This window comes from Xyrauchen texanus, chromosome 44 (assembly GCF_025860055.1).
Source record: "Xyrauchen texanus isolate HMW12.3.18 chromosome 44, RBS_HiC_50CHRs, whole genome shotgun sequence".
Taxonomy (NCBI): domain Eukaryota; kingdom Metazoa; phylum Chordata; class Actinopteri; order Cypriniformes; family Catostomidae; genus Xyrauchen; species Xyrauchen texanus.
Window position 1 is genome coordinate 3,296,409 of NC_068319.1, and position 15,644 is coordinate 3,312,052.

Genomic DNA, 15,644 nt, shown 5'->3' on the forward strand with positions numbered 1-15,644 from the left:
TGCTTGACATCACAGGAAAATCAAAAGAAATCAGACCTCAGAAATAAAACTGGACCTTCACAAGTCGGGTTCATCCTTGGGAGCAATTTCCAAATGCCTGAAGGTACCACGTTCATCTGTGTGGGTTAGGCAATAATACACAAATATAAACACCATGGGACCAGCCGTCATACCGCTCAGGAAGGAGACGCATTCTGTCTCCAAGAGATGAACGTAGTTTGGTGCGAAAAGTGCAAATAAATCCCAGAACAACAGCAAAGGACCTTGTGAAGATGCTGGAGGAAGCAGGTAGACGAGTATCTATATCCACAGTAAAACGAGTCCTATATCCACATAACCTGAAAGGCTGCTCAGCAAGGAAGAAGCCACTGCTCCAAAACCACCATAAAAAAGCCAGACTACAGTTTGCAAGTGCACATGGGGGACAAAGATCATTCTTTTTGGAGAAATGTCCTCTGGTCTGATGAAACAAAACTGAACTTTTTCCATAATGACCATCGTTATGTTTGGAGGAAAACGCGTGAGGCTTGCAAGCTGAAGAACACCATCCCAAATGTAAAGCGTGGCGGTGGCAGCATCATGTTGTGGGGGTGCTTTGCTGCAGGAGGGACTGGGGCACTTCACAAAATAGATGAAGCAACATCTCAGGACATCAGCCGGGAAGTTACAGCTTGGTCGCCAATGGGTCTTCCAAATGGACAATGACCCCAAGCATACCTCCAAAGTTGTGGCAAAGTGGCTTAAGGACAACAAAGTCAAGCTATTGGAGTGGCCATCACAAAACCCTGACCTCAATCCGATAGAAAATGTGTGGGCAGAACTAAAAAGCGTGTGCGAGAAAAGAGGCCTACAAACCTGACTCGGTCACACCAGTTCTGTCTGGAGGAATGGGACAAAATTCCAGCAACGTATTGTGAGAAGCTTGTAGAAGGACACCCAAAACATTTGACCCAAGTTAAACAATATAAAGGCAATGCTACCAAATACCCAATACTCACTGTGAATTTGGTAAAAGATACTGCACAAAAGACCATCTTGAAGTTACATTGACATTGGGCAAACTTCTCACAATATTAAACTAGAAAATGGTCCAGAAGTGCAGTGAAGTGAAACCAAAGCATTTTGCTGTGCTAGACAGCTGTGCAGCAGTATAGAAGTGTGTGCAGTCGGTATATTGGGAGGAATCCAGCTGTTACGCCGCAGGGTTGTGATGGAAGATCTCGTGACTAACGCTGTGGGTTTCTCTGGGAGGCTGCCGGGACATGGGTACAGATATTCCCTTAGGAAAGACAAAACTCACACACGAGTTCTCTGTAATATCTCAGTTGTTTTTTCTATACTGTGATGAGATGAAATGAGACATTTGCTGTAGTTTCTCCTGAGTAAAATACCTCTTTATTCTCATGTGAGACAATGATATCAATATGAGCTCGACATTTCTCATCAAATTCTTCCAGAACTAGATTGCTAGTCAGATGGACCGCAAGTGTCTGAACGAATTGTGCCACCAAAACTGTTCAGACTGACCGTCATATTTGTAAGATGTTAAGTCACGAATGATTACTACTTCAGTATGATGTCTCATGTTCACAAGTTATCCAAGATTTCCATGTTCAGTTTGTTTTTTATGTGATTTGGCCATTATAAGACGCATGTCCTTAAAGATAAGACTTCTAAACTGCACTATTGTAGGCTTGAGTATCACTTTATCATGTCACTGCTTTACAGTCATTTATCCTGGTAGTTTGCATCATAATTCCATAGTTAATGCAGCTATTCTGTCAAATCATAATAAAGAAAGAGAAACTTTCAAAAACTTCTTTTATTAATGGCGTGGTGGCAAATAAATATCAAGTTACCACCATTGTGTTGTAACAAGACCTGAGACCAACAAAAAATCTGATTTGCAAGTTTTTTGGCCATGCACAATAAATGTGCATTGATATACTCATGTGTTTTGGGGTGCAATTTAAGTACCATAGTGCATGCATTCAAAATATGTAACATGCACACTCCAAAAAAAATCGAATTTGTTTTTTTCCTTGTTTTCCAGTAGAAATATACTTGAGATAACAAGGTATTTTGTAACGTTAATGCTTATAACAGGAAACCCCCTTGAAATTGAGCTTGATTTCTCTAAAGAAACACTTAATATCTCGTTTTAAGACAAAAAGCAGTGCAGTAAAACGTTAATACATTTTGCTTATTAATGTCACTACTATGGCAAAGGTTTGCAAGGGTAATTCACAACCAAACTAATCACCAGAGGGCAGTAAAATCACAGGATGATATTTCTGCTCTGTATTTTTTATTACAACAAATTATAGTATAATTGGTCATTTTGCTCGCATTCAGGCATATGTGACATTTTAAAACTAATGAGCCGAGGAGCGAGACAGTGATTAAAAATAGAATAAGTAATACTTTAGATGTACAGAATTGACTGTAGCTCTCTGTGTTAAAATAATAATAGTGAAAGGAGATATACTGTCTTTTAAGACTAACAGAATAGAGAGAGTGTGTGTGTGTGTGAGTGTGTTTGTGTTTGTGTGTGTGTGTGTGGTTAGTCAGTCAGAGGGGCCGGACTTCAAGGAATATTCTGGGTTCAATTCAAGTTGAGCTCAATCGACATTTCTGGCATAATGTTGATTACCACAAAAATTCATTTTGACTCGTCCCTCCTCTTATTAACCCCCCCCAAAAAGCACAAATCTGGGTTACAGTGAGGCACTTACAAGACATAAACTATATGTGCGTTAACATGATTTTACTGTGATAAAATCACTTGCTAAACTTTTTTTGTGTAAATTTATATCCAATTTGGCAACTTTGCCAATACCCTAAAATGACTGTAAAAATAATGATTTCATCATAAGCTTCACATTTCTGCCTTTACACCCTCCACAAATTGGCCCCATTGACTTCCATTGCAAGTGCCTCACTGTAACATACATTTTAGCTTTTTTTAACGAAAAGGAGGGACGAGTCGAAATAATGTTTTATGTAATCAATATCATGCCACAAATGCTGTCGCTTGAGCTGAACTTATATTGAACCCAGAATATTCCTTTAAAGGGACAGTTAATAAAAAAATGACATTTCTGTCATCATTTACTCACTCTCGTGTCGTTCCATATCCGTATGACCACAAACATAGATGTTAGGCAGGATGTTCGTTTCAGTCACCATTCACATCCATTGCATGTGAATGATCTCATTTGTGTTCCATGTAAAAAAAAGTAAGTCATGTAGGGTTTTGAACAACATGAGGGTGAGTAAATAATGACAGAATTGAATTTCATTTTCGGGTGAACTGTCGCTTTAAAAACATAAACGTACAGAAAAATGGCTAGAAAATAATTGTTGACATCATCACCATCATCTTCATCAGGTATGTGCCCTGTGACTGAATTCTCTTCTCATTCTCATTGGATCAGACCGCAGCTTGGTCATACAGGAGGGGGTGCGGGTTTGGTTATCTTCTCTCTAAAGACAGAATTAAAGCATCACTCAAGCATCAGTGTGGCAGAGCGAGAAAGAGAGAGAGAGGCATCTTCATTTATTCTTTTAAGCGGAGGAGATCACATCTCAGCATCAGGGGTGGGTGAGTGACTTCCAGGGTTGTTATAATTCAGCATCTATATTCTAATTTACTTATAATAGACATGGATAATATGGGTTAATCTGATATAGAATTAATAATATGTGCAAATGGGCCTTGGTTATTTTTTTATTAATTTTTTTACATCAGTTTAAAGCGCAAATGCATCAGTTAGAGTACAGTTGAATGATCCTGTATGACTCTAAAGGCTTGGATAAATAATTCAGCATGTCAAAACTAATATTTGTAATATCTTCTTGGACTAGTTATGTTGCATGCATGCTATTATGAGACATCACTGTAAAGTACTGTGTGCATAAATGCTTAAACGTTGCAAATAGAATACAACACAGATGGTTGATTTTTCATGCATGTCAAGCAATTAATGTCATGTGACGTGAAAGCGTCTATCTGGCACTAGTTTGTCTAGAGAATAAATACTGTACTTTGTGTCACTTTTTTTTTTTTGCATATGCATGGATGCTTTTAAAGGAATAGTTTAACCAAAAACAACAATTCTGACATTATTACACATCCTCATGTTTTTCCTATGGAACTCATAAAGAGCCGTTCAATACAACGCTTTTCAATACAATGAAAGTGAATAGTGACTATGTCTGTCAAGCAAGATTTTCAGTGAATAACAACTTAAATTTCAAAGCAAAGCTATCATATGGCTTCAGAAGACTTTGAATATAGTTTGAGTTGTCTGGACTACATTTATGATGCTTTTGTGGTTAATGTTTTGTTATTTGGGGGGTTGAAAGCTACCTTGTCTCATAGAAGCATGTTGCTATACCTGCATTATTTGCTAAATGATTTTTATATGGTTCGTTGTACATATCACAGCAGTTTCGATGTGAAACTCTTTTTATTCACTTAAACACAAATCAGGAGTAAAACGGCAGATTACCAGTTCATAAACGCATACTTTTCACTCTGTTCCTAGCTCAACTGATAGACTGTTGCATTTGTGATGTAAAGGACCAGGGTACGAGTCCCGTAGAGCACATGTGAGACGAAAGTGTCATAGAAGCTGCACAAAATGCTATTGCGTTTTTCATCTCACATTTGCTTTGTATGACACTATCAGTTAGGTTTAGGTTTAAGGATTTAGGTTTTGTTGATTACAACTCAATAGAGGATTAACCTTAAAAACCCATCAGTTTGGGAGACCATTTAACTCGCGTTTAGCGCCACTCAGTGGACATTTCACCTCAGAACACAGATGCTTGTTTGCCATGTCTGGCGTTGTGATTTTGGTTAAATGGCATTTATATGCTGTAAGATGCGAGAGATTTATGAACATTATGCTGAAATGTTTCCTGTGATTTTTGGGGGGCCTTTGGACTCATTTTTTGCACGGTGAGCTAACAAGTCTGAGTCATAGAGACAGAAATCGGCTTAGCATCGAATAAGACAGCACATCAAAAAGTTGTACAGCTCAGAGGGCTTTTGAACGCAACATCCTCATGAGACTTCTAATGTGTGTGTTATGTAATGGGAAGTTGAGTCTTCTCGCTCTGGCCGATGCATTTGTGCACGAGAAAAAGATCTGACGGCATGCAGAGGCAATAAATGTTGCTTGACAGACACATCTACAATGGAAAATAAGTTTGTGACTGCATGTTGTAATGTTCCCAGCTCAACATACTTTTTCTTTTGCATATCAAAGGATCTTGGAGACAACAGACTATTTTAGAAAATGTGCATTGTTACCCTGCTTTCATGCCGCCTCGGGGCAACACAGGCTGTTGAATATGTCACGATTACATCCCATGCAGGTTTTTATTTTTATTTTTAACAATAGTCACAATCCCAGCAGTCTTTCTGTTCAAATCTTTCTCTAATTTCTTAATGCTTGACTGATTAGTTGCCCGTTTGCTCTTATGAGATCTACCATAAACTCTCGACAAGCAAACGTGCAAGAGGATGATTATTAAAGGGATAGTTCACTCAAAAATGAGCATTCTGTCACCACGTATTCACCCTCATGTTGTTCCAAACCTGCCTGACGTGCTTTCATCTGTGGAACACAGAAGGAGATGCTAGGCAGAATGACTGCCTCAGTCATTTACTTTCATTGCATCTGTTTCCAATACAGTCACTTTCTGGCTTATTCAAACATTTTACTTGTGAAAAATATGTTACGTTATCCACTTTTCTCCCAATTTGGAATGCCCAATTCCCACTACATAGTAGGTCCTCGTGGTGACACGGTTAGTCGCCTCAATCTGGGTGGTGGAGGACAAGTCTCAATTGCCTTCGCTTCTGAGACCGCCAGTCCGCGCAGCTTATCACGTGGCTCGTTGTGCATGACACCGCGGAGACTCACAGCATGTGGAGGCTCATGCTACTCTCCACGATCCACACACAACTCACCACACGCCCCACTGAGAGCGAGAACCACTAATCACCCCCACGAGGAGGTTACCCCATGTGACTCTACCCTCCCTAGCAACCGGGCCAATTTGGTTACTTAGGAGACCTGGCTGGAGTCACTCGGCACACCCTTGATTTGAACTTGTGACTCTAAGGGGTGGTAGTCAGCGTCAATATCATACATTTTACTTAAAAAAATAAAAAACATTTTTGTTAAATCTAATAAATCTTGTATGGCAAGCAGTGCTGGGTAGCAACAGAATACATGTAATCTGGATTACATAAATCATATCTATTCTCATATTTTGATCCAATAAGTAAGTTTTCTTTAATGCATTTCGGCAACATTATGTCACAATGGTATAAGTTTATCCTGCTCAAATGCATGTGACTACAAGAATTAGAACAGGAGTAATCCAAAAGTAACCCAATCAGATTAGATTACTTTAAACATGTCATCTGAGAGATTACATTACTGACCACCATAGTCATGTAATTTGTAAGCAGTAACAGGGTTTCGTTGTTCATGCCCAAAAGTTGTTTAGCGGGAGGGGATCACCAAACTAGATCATGCAGTCTTAAAGCCCAGGGCACCCCCTGGTAGTCAAGGGCCCCTGGGCACTAGCCCCATTGGCCCGGTCAGTAATCCGTCCCTGCACTCTCCCATGATGCATTTCAATTGATGCAATGAGTCGATCTCCCTACACTCTCCAACTACATATATACTTGAAATCCTCTTAACATATTGCCAATTGTCTTAAATTGTTTAACAATTAATTTCAACCCTGTTGGCATTAATCCCTCTTTTTGCTGTTATAACAAATTCCACTTTTCTGGGAAAGGTTTTCTAGTAGAAGTTGTACAAGGCTGCAGGGATATTTGTTCCCATTCAGACACAAGTGTCTCAGCGAGGTCAGGAACTGATGTGGGGTGATGATGAGGTCAGGCTCGCAGTCGGCATCTCAAAGGTGTTCAGGTCTGGGTTTTGTGCAGGCCGGTCAAGTTCTTCTCACCAGACTTAGCACAAAGCAGGTAATGCTCTATCGAGTTTTAAATCAACAGAACTGACCTCCCTACCCTAAACCTGATACCTAAACCTAACCGATAGTGTCATAAAAAGCAAATGTGAGATTACAAAGGTGATTACTGAAGCAACCACGTCACTTTCGGCTCACGCATCGACTCGTGTGCTCTTAAGGACTTGTACCCCGGTCCTTTGCAGGTTGAGCTACTGTGCAGTTTGACACACTCGAACAAGCTTGTAAATATAGTTGGTTCAGGGACGGATTACCGACCGGGCCAATGGGGCCAGTGCCCAGGGGCCCTTGACTGCCCGGTGGTGCCCTGGGCTTTAAGACTGCATGATCTAGTTTGGTGATCCCCCCCGCTTGAAAACCCTTTTGGGCATGAACAACGAGGAGGGGAGGAGTTTGCAAAATAGAAGGTCTTTGTGACGTCAGCCGAAAAGGAAAGACGTTGTAGAGGCAGAGCAACATTTTTCTTCTTTGAAACAACATGCACCGATGTCAATAAGACCAGGAGCATGTGCTAAGAAATTAAACAGTCCGAAACATACACCGAAACAGAGCCTTGAGGTACACCTCTCAACTTTGCTTAGAGCTGCATGGAAAAATATCTCCCCCAAAGAATTAATTCCCTCCTCAACCACCGTGAAAATGAGGGTAACCCAGTTTGACAGACTAATGTCAGCTTTGCGTCTCCACCGTGCCAAACAGAGATGGATTTAACACCCTTCTCCATCCGTTTACCCAAAAGGAGACTCATTAAAATGGTGGTAAAGGGATAAACTTGTTGGGGCTCTCGGTAAGCTGCTTCCTGCCAGTGCAGCTCTTGACGTCTAGAGTAGGTGGATGATCTTGCGTGTGCTGATGTTGTGTTAGAGCGCATCCGGTGGGAAGACAATCTGCTGCGTGTATGTTACAGGAAAGAGTAAAAGTAGGTCAGATAGAGAATATCAAGACTTTAAAATGTCATACATGCACTTACAGTGACAGCCTCAGGACGACTTTTGAGAAATGTTGCATGCATCTCTATCCTTCTCCTTTTGGTGCACAGCATGCATTAAATGCATTTGTAAGTGATATTTATGTAGGTATAGGCGATACGCATTGCACCGTGGCAGCTGGTGCTTTTCAAAAGTGGGGAATCACTGACTATTGTGTTTGGTGCATGCAATGTTGCTCCCAGAAGCTGCTTAAACAACTCAAACAGTGACTATTCATTATGAAAATAATGAACTAAGCTATATGTGATGAATATTTGACTATGAAAGCTGAAAGAAATGTTTAACATCAGATTGCAAATAACTGCAAGTGTATTTTATACACTGATTGATTTTATATTTTATACACTGTCAAACACATAGAATTGCTGTGACTTGCAAAGGCCCTGGGGAGGCCCCCTCCACCCAAAAGTGGTGGTGGGGAGGGGGGTGGGACACCAACCTAGATCGCGCAGCCTTAAAGCCCAGGGCACCACTGGGCAGTCAAGGGCCCCTGGGCACTGGCCCCGTTGTCCCAGTCGGTAATCCGTCCCTGTTCATATGGAGAAGCCGGGCTTCCAGGCAGGACCAAATACATTATAAAACCCAATGTTTAATGGAAAACTAATGCTTATCCAATGCAAACAAAGCTCATGCAGCTCCTATAGACTCCATGGCATAAGGGCGGGACTCAAAATGACATATTTTGAGCCTTTTGCGCCATTGATTGGAAAGGTACAGGTAAATGCCATAGACTCCCATTAAAGCACGGCTTCATTGGGTCTTCTATGGACATATGTCGAAAAAAGCTGATTTTTTTGCACATATATTTAACTCATCATTGCCACATTTGCTTTTAAATTTTAGGGGCAGCTGTGCTTCACCTGTAGTATTGAAGCAATCACCACTGGCAGAGACGTTTTTCATCAGTACTGCCGTTAAAGGAACAGTTCACCCAAAAACACATTTCTCTCTTCCATGAAACACAAAATGAGCAGAATGTCTGAGCTGCTCTTGTCCATACAATGAAAGTAGGTGATTTATATTGCCAACTTCCAAGAAGGATGAAAAACACCATTTAAGGTTTTCTAAACGTATTCCTTTAAAAGCTTTGTGTGACGAACAGAAACAAAATGAAATTGTTATTCGCCCTTTTAGACCTCTCAAATCTTTTTCATGCTTGTGTTCAATTCAAAAATGGCGTCTTTGATGGGAAACGCTACTGGACGTGGTCAATTGATAGATAATATAATGACGCCTTAAAGGGGCAGTTTACCCAAAAATGAAAATTCTCACATCATTTACTCGCCCTCATGCCATCCCAGATGTGTATGACTTTCTTTATTCTGCAGAACACAAATGAAGATGTTTAGAAGAATATCTCCGCTCCGTAGGTCCATACAATGCAAGTCAACAGGGTCCAAAACTTTGAAGTTGCATAAAGCACATAAAGGCAGCATAAAAGTAATCCATAAGACTCCAGTGGATTAATCCATGTGTGGGTGAGAAACAGTTCCATATTTAAGTCTAAATTGTTCTATAAATCTACACTTTCACTTACACTTTTCAAACAACACTTTTGTTTGTTAATTCGCCATCTTCATGCATATCAACACCTACTGGTCAGGGCTGATCAAAGGTGTAGATTTATAGAAAAAAAGGACTTAAATATTGATCTGTTTCTCACCCACCCTTATCATATCACTTCTGAAGACATGGATTAATCCACTGGAAACATATGGATTACTTTTATGCTGCCTTTTTGTGCTTTTTGGAGCTTCAAAGTTTTGTACTCCGTTAACTTGCATTGTATGGACCTACAGAGCTGAAATATTCTTCTAAAAATCTTCATTTGTGTTCTGCAGTAGAAATAAACACTCACTCGCACGTGCACAGGGAGCACAGTGTAAACCCCTTAGAGCCCTCAGTCAGACCACATTGTATTGTGGAGCTAAAATGCCTCCATTTCTTTTTATTCACTTCAATTTGCAGAGCATTTCCCTGGGCGAGTGATGTTTCTCCTGCACGGCAGCTGCAGATTAATTCCAAGTGACACGGGTTTTTCTCTTGGCAGCGTGTGGAGGCAAACGTAGCATCACTGATTTCTGGAGCTGCTTGCTGAGCACGCTTTTTCTTTTACGTTTACGAGACCTCCCTAACACCTGATTTATTTATGTCTGCTGAAGAATAACTGTATTTTTGTAATGCATTATTTTTGCCATGTTGAGGCATGATAGGGATAAAGGGTGACCCTGGTGGAGTTGGGACATGATATTAGCTGGATTTGAACCCATATCTCCCATATGAGCACTACAGCTCAATATATATATAGGTAGATTACATGATATACGTTTGGATAATTATTGTCTCATTTTTAGGCATGCAGCTTTTAAGAGCCCTTTATTGCAAAACTTTAAAAAATGAATTTGTCACACAATAGGACCATTTCTAATATGACATTATTTTAATCTCTGGTGCACTGTTATTTTAAAGGCCCTGGGTGAATATGATGCTTGCATTTGTCACTTTGTATTTATCTTCAAGGATGTCATCACAGAGGTCACGTTTATGTAGTGCAGATTTGAATACAAACATCCAGTCATATCGAAGCAAAGAAAACGCATGCAACGGTGAATGATCTGAATATCATCATATATAATCATTATCTGTAAGAGGGGTTTTTGTCCACTAATTCCACTTTAATGCCTTGACGCTCGTGTTTGTGTAAAGACTGTGCTTTTAATGAGTTTACAACAGTATCTCTTCATTATCCACCCACTCGCAGAGCCCCAATTAATCCGAGCGCCCCGCAGTCATATCACCATGTAGCTCAAGACTGCTTGCCTACCGAAGCTAAGCAGGGTTGAGCCTGGTCAGTACCTGGATGGGAGACCTCCTGGGGAAACTAAGGTTGCTGCTGGAAGAGGTATTAGGGAGACCAGAAGAGGGTGCTCACCCTGCGCTCTGTGTGGGTCCTAATGCTCCAGTATAGTGACGGACACACTATACTGTAAAAAGGCACCATCCTTCGGATGGGATGTTAAACCGAGGTCTGACCCTCTGTGGTCATTAAAAATCCCAGGGTACTTCTCGAAAAAGAGTCCTGGCCAAAATTTGCCTGACCAAAAATTGAAGAAACATGGACCGAGTTCTCCATCATTTAACATTTTTCTGTGGCCGCCCAAGCAAATTGAATGACCTTCATAGTGCGTTTGGTGCTTTAAAAGTGCTAAATATTCTTTCAAACACTCATCTGACACGCAAAAGTTTCACGTGAGTCCAGCAGACTTTCCGATGTTTGTGCTCCGGAGACGGGAGAGCTCAGAGTGGGATCACTTATTTTTGACCCTGGAAATCCCTAAATGGAGGAAGACATCACCACCATCACAAAAATGAGGAGCTTGCTATTAAAACAGGTGCTCCAGTCAGGCTTCCCAAGCATCCAAATTGCCCCGGTTGCTAGGGAGGGTAGAGTCACATGGGTTAACCTCATTGTGGTCACTATATTTTGGTTTTCACTCTCGGTGGGGTGCATGGATGCCGTGGAGAATGTTGTAGAAGGTTGTTGTGTTAGAAAGGAACCAATTTTCCCTCCAGTAATCTTAAAGGGATAGATCACCCAAAAATGAAAATTCTCACATCATCTCACCCTCATGCCATCCCAGATGTGTATGACTTTCTTTCTTCAGCTGAACACAAAGATTTTTAGAAGAATATTTCAGCTCTGTAGGTCCATACAATGCAAGTGAATGGTGAACTGAAATTTAAAACTTCAAAAATCACATAAAAGCTGCATAAAAGTAATCCATACGACTCCAGTGGTTTAATCCATGTCTTCAGAAGATTTCACTTTCTTCTTTTGTTTTTGGCAATTTGCATTCTTCGTGCAAATTGCCCCAAATTGGGCAGGGAGAAAAATGTATTTAAAAAAAAAAAGTCTTGAATATTGATCTCTTCTCACCCACACCCATCATATATCTTGTGAAGACATGGATTAAATCACTGGAGTCTTATGGATTACTTTTATGCTGCCTTTATGTGATTTTTGGAGCTTCAAAGATTTGGTCACCATTCACTTGTATTGTGTGGACCTACAGAGCTAAAATATTATGGTAAAAATCTTCATTTGTGTTCAGCAGCAGATAGAAAGTCTCACACATCTGGGATGGCATGAGGGTGAGTAAATGATAAGAGAATTGCTTGCGCTGCCACCTACAGGCGTAGATGATGCATTACGCAATAAAAAAAAACAGAAATTCTCAGTCACAGATGTCCCTGTAAGATCCCGTTATTCACAATAAATCGTGATTAATTTATTCCACAATTGAACGTGTCCAATTACAGGGTATTGTCATGATAAGATGAGCAATATTCGGCTGTTCATATGATCTCAACAGGGCGGCTCTCATGAATTTGCGCTTCGCACCATGTGTAAAATAAAGCAACTTTTTTTCTAACCCTGATGTGACTAGAGTCTTCATCTCATGAGAGTGTATATTATTGAATCATTTACAAAAAATATAGATGGAGATCAGCAGTTACAGAAATACTCACCAACAATCATGTTATGGTCCAAATCAATGAGATCAAATATTTTCCCCATTCCGATGGTTGATATGAACATAAACTGAAGCTCCTGACTCGTATCTGCAGGTGTTTTTCCCAGGGGAGGTTGGTGGGGGTCTACAAACCCCAGGCTGCATATAAATCACAACAGAAGAGCTCACTAGAGTGTGTTCAAGGCAATAATATCAGCTACGCTGAAACAGCTGAGGTTATAGATTGTGTATGTGTGCAGGGATGTTAGTACATTTAGGTGTGGAACAGAGGCGGCTTTTGCCAAATCCAGCCGTGGTGACAAACCCGCCTGGTACCGTCTCATCTGTTGCACAAGTTCTCTGATGAAAGTATGTGAACCCTTTGGAATTAGCTGGTTTTCTGAATTAATCAGTCATAAAATTTGATATTATCTTCATCAAAGTCACAAATATAGACAAAACACAATGTGCTTAAGCTAACAACACGCAAACAATTATAATATTTCATATCTTTATTGAAAACATCCCATTAAACATTCACAGTGCTGTGGAAAAAGTAAGTGAACCCTTGAATTTAATAACTGGACGATCCTCCTTTGGCAGAAAATAACATCAACCAAGCATTACACCTGCACAACCTTCAGAAGGAATTTTGTGACATTCTTCCTTACAGAAGTGCTTCAGCTCAGACATATTTTTAGGATCTCTGGTGTGAACGGCTCTCTTAAGGTCATTCCACAACATCTCTATTGGGTTAAGATCTGGGTTCTGACTGGGCCACTTCAAAATGTGGATTTTCTTCATTTGAAGACGTACTGTAGTGAATTTACTTCGATGTATAGGATCATTGTCCTGCCGCATCACTGAACTTCTACTGAGCTTCAGCTGGCGCACAGACACCCTGACATTATCCTGTAGGATATCTTGATAATCTTGGGAATTCACCCCCCCCCCCCCCGATGATGGCAAGCCGTCCAGGCCTGAAGCAGCAAAGCAGTCTCAAATCATGATGCTCCCTCCACCGTCCTTCACTGTTAGGATGATGTTTTAATGTTGGTATGTGGTGCCCTTTTTATGCCATATGCAGTGCTGCGTATTCTTCCCAAATGATTCAACCTTAGTTTCATCAGTGCACAAAAAATCTTTCCAGTAGCATTGTGGTGTGTCAAGGTGGTCTTTGGCAAACTTCAGGAACACAGCAATGTTTTTTTGGAAAGCAGCCGCTTCCTTTGTGATTTCCTGCCATGAACACATGCCTGTTTAATGTTTTCCATGTAGTAAACTCATGAACAGAGATGTTAACCAGTTCCAATGATTCCTTCTAGTCTTTATCTGTCATTCTAGGGTTCTTTTGTACCTCATTGAGCATTCTGCGGTGTTCCCTTTGAGTCATCTTGGCTGGACGGCCACTTCTAGTAAGAGTACCTATAGTACTAAATCATCTTCATTTATAGACAGTTTGTCTAACTGTGAACAGATTAATATTACAGCTCTTCGAGATCCCTGTGTAACCCTTTCCAGCTTTATGCAAAGCAACAGTTCTTGATCGTAGGTCTTCTGAGATCTCTTTCTTGCGAGGCATGGTCCACGTCAGCAGATGCTTCTTGTCAATATCAAACTCAAAATGTTTAAGTCAAAGTAGCTCTAACCCACACCTCCAGGTTTGCCATTTCCTGACTCTAATTAGCTTTGGTTGATGTCATTAGCCTATGGGGTTCACATACTTATTCCAGCCTACACTGAATGAATTGCCATTTGATTGAAAGAATAAATATAACCTCTTACGGAACGGTTGGAAGCAGTTCATTAGATTAAAAATACATTTTGTTTTTAATTCTTTTCATCTTGTGATTCAATTTCTACTAGTGATTTAATCATGCCATTATCTAGTTAGCTCCTAGCCAATCATACATCAGCCATTGCTTTAAAAGCCTGCTTTCAATCTAGCGCTTTGCTGTTTCACTGTGCCATCATACCCACCTCCACCAGTCAAGTCCCGTCCTGCACGGGGGGTAGGCTTACTCCCCATTTATTTGATGTCACGTGAACTTTACCAAGTCTGCGAGTCTTTCCGATCGAACTAAAGCTCACTTGTATTTGTACTAGATCATTAAAATTGACCTTATGATGTCTCAGCAAACATGTCTCCTTATAAGGAACACAAGCCTACAGTATGTCTATTAAGTCACTTGACTTATTGATGTTTCATTCTAGGTTCTTCAGATAAGCGTATTGATTTCTGTGTTCATTAGAGATATCAGGCTGAACACTCAAAAGTTTGGTTTTAAATGAAGCATTTGGAGAGCTGATGCAGACCTTCCTTTATCAAAAGACCTCACCCATAGATTCCTGCAGCTGCACTTGCTTTTTATGTCACTGTCTAGATTTCATGGCTCAGTGATTTTGAATTTGTTTTAGCCGTCAATGCGATAATGCAATCAATGTCCCGGCACAGAAAATGACATTTAGGGCATGTTGATGTACTGCCCCCAAAGACTGACCCCACCAGAAGGACGTGGGTGCACTCTTAATCTATTATAGTCTGCGGTAAGGGCTTTTTATGAGACGTTGCTTTAGCATGTGAATAATGCTTCAAGTGTTGCTTGTCATAAACATTGGCCAAGTTGTGGAGCGGAGCATAATGTTTCTGGAAATTCCACATATGTTATGTCATCATGCATCATTCAAAATGACAGAACATTCATTTGTTTGATTTTCATTCTAGTTCTAAATTGGAATTACAGTCCTATTATCTACCTGAATTCAAATGGAGTATTCTGACTTCAATTCTGAATGGTACATATAAGTTATTTGTATTTAGATTAGTTGCAAGCATTTGCTGTTTTTGTCGGCATCAGCATCCGTGCATTAATCTCAGCAGGGTTTCAGCAAAGTTAATGCAAACACATTTGATTTTTCATGAGCATTTGAGCGATGTGTTTGAAGATTCAGCAGGAAGGATGTGATAGACGCATCATCTTTAGAAACAGCTGATCAGATGAATAGTGACAGCGCCGGTGGAAGTGTGTTGTAATTTCTGATCATCTTTCGCTCTCTAATTCCCATTTGCTCTGTCTCCATATCCTCATCCTCTTCTTTTCAGGCCCAGATGGTAATCAGT

The 15,644-nt window shown here is 40.4% G+C and overlaps 1 protein-coding gene across 3 annotated transcripts in view; it reads left to right on the plus strand.

The window, feature by feature from the left end:
- The first annotated feature begins 3,446 nt into the window (after window positions 1-3,446).
- The window catches only part of rph3aa (rabphilin 3A homolog (mouse), a), a 34,963-nt gene continuing 22,765 nt past the window's right edge, over window positions 3,447-15,644 (plus strand). For 2 of the 3 annotated variants that reach the window (XM_052116929.1, XM_052116931.1), the window contains exon 1: window positions 3,447-3,604. The gene's annotated coding sequence lies outside the window, so the exon portion shown is untranslated. The remainder of the gene's footprint in view (window positions 3,605-15,644) is intronic. The other variant, XM_052116930.1, reaches the window with a different exon arrangement.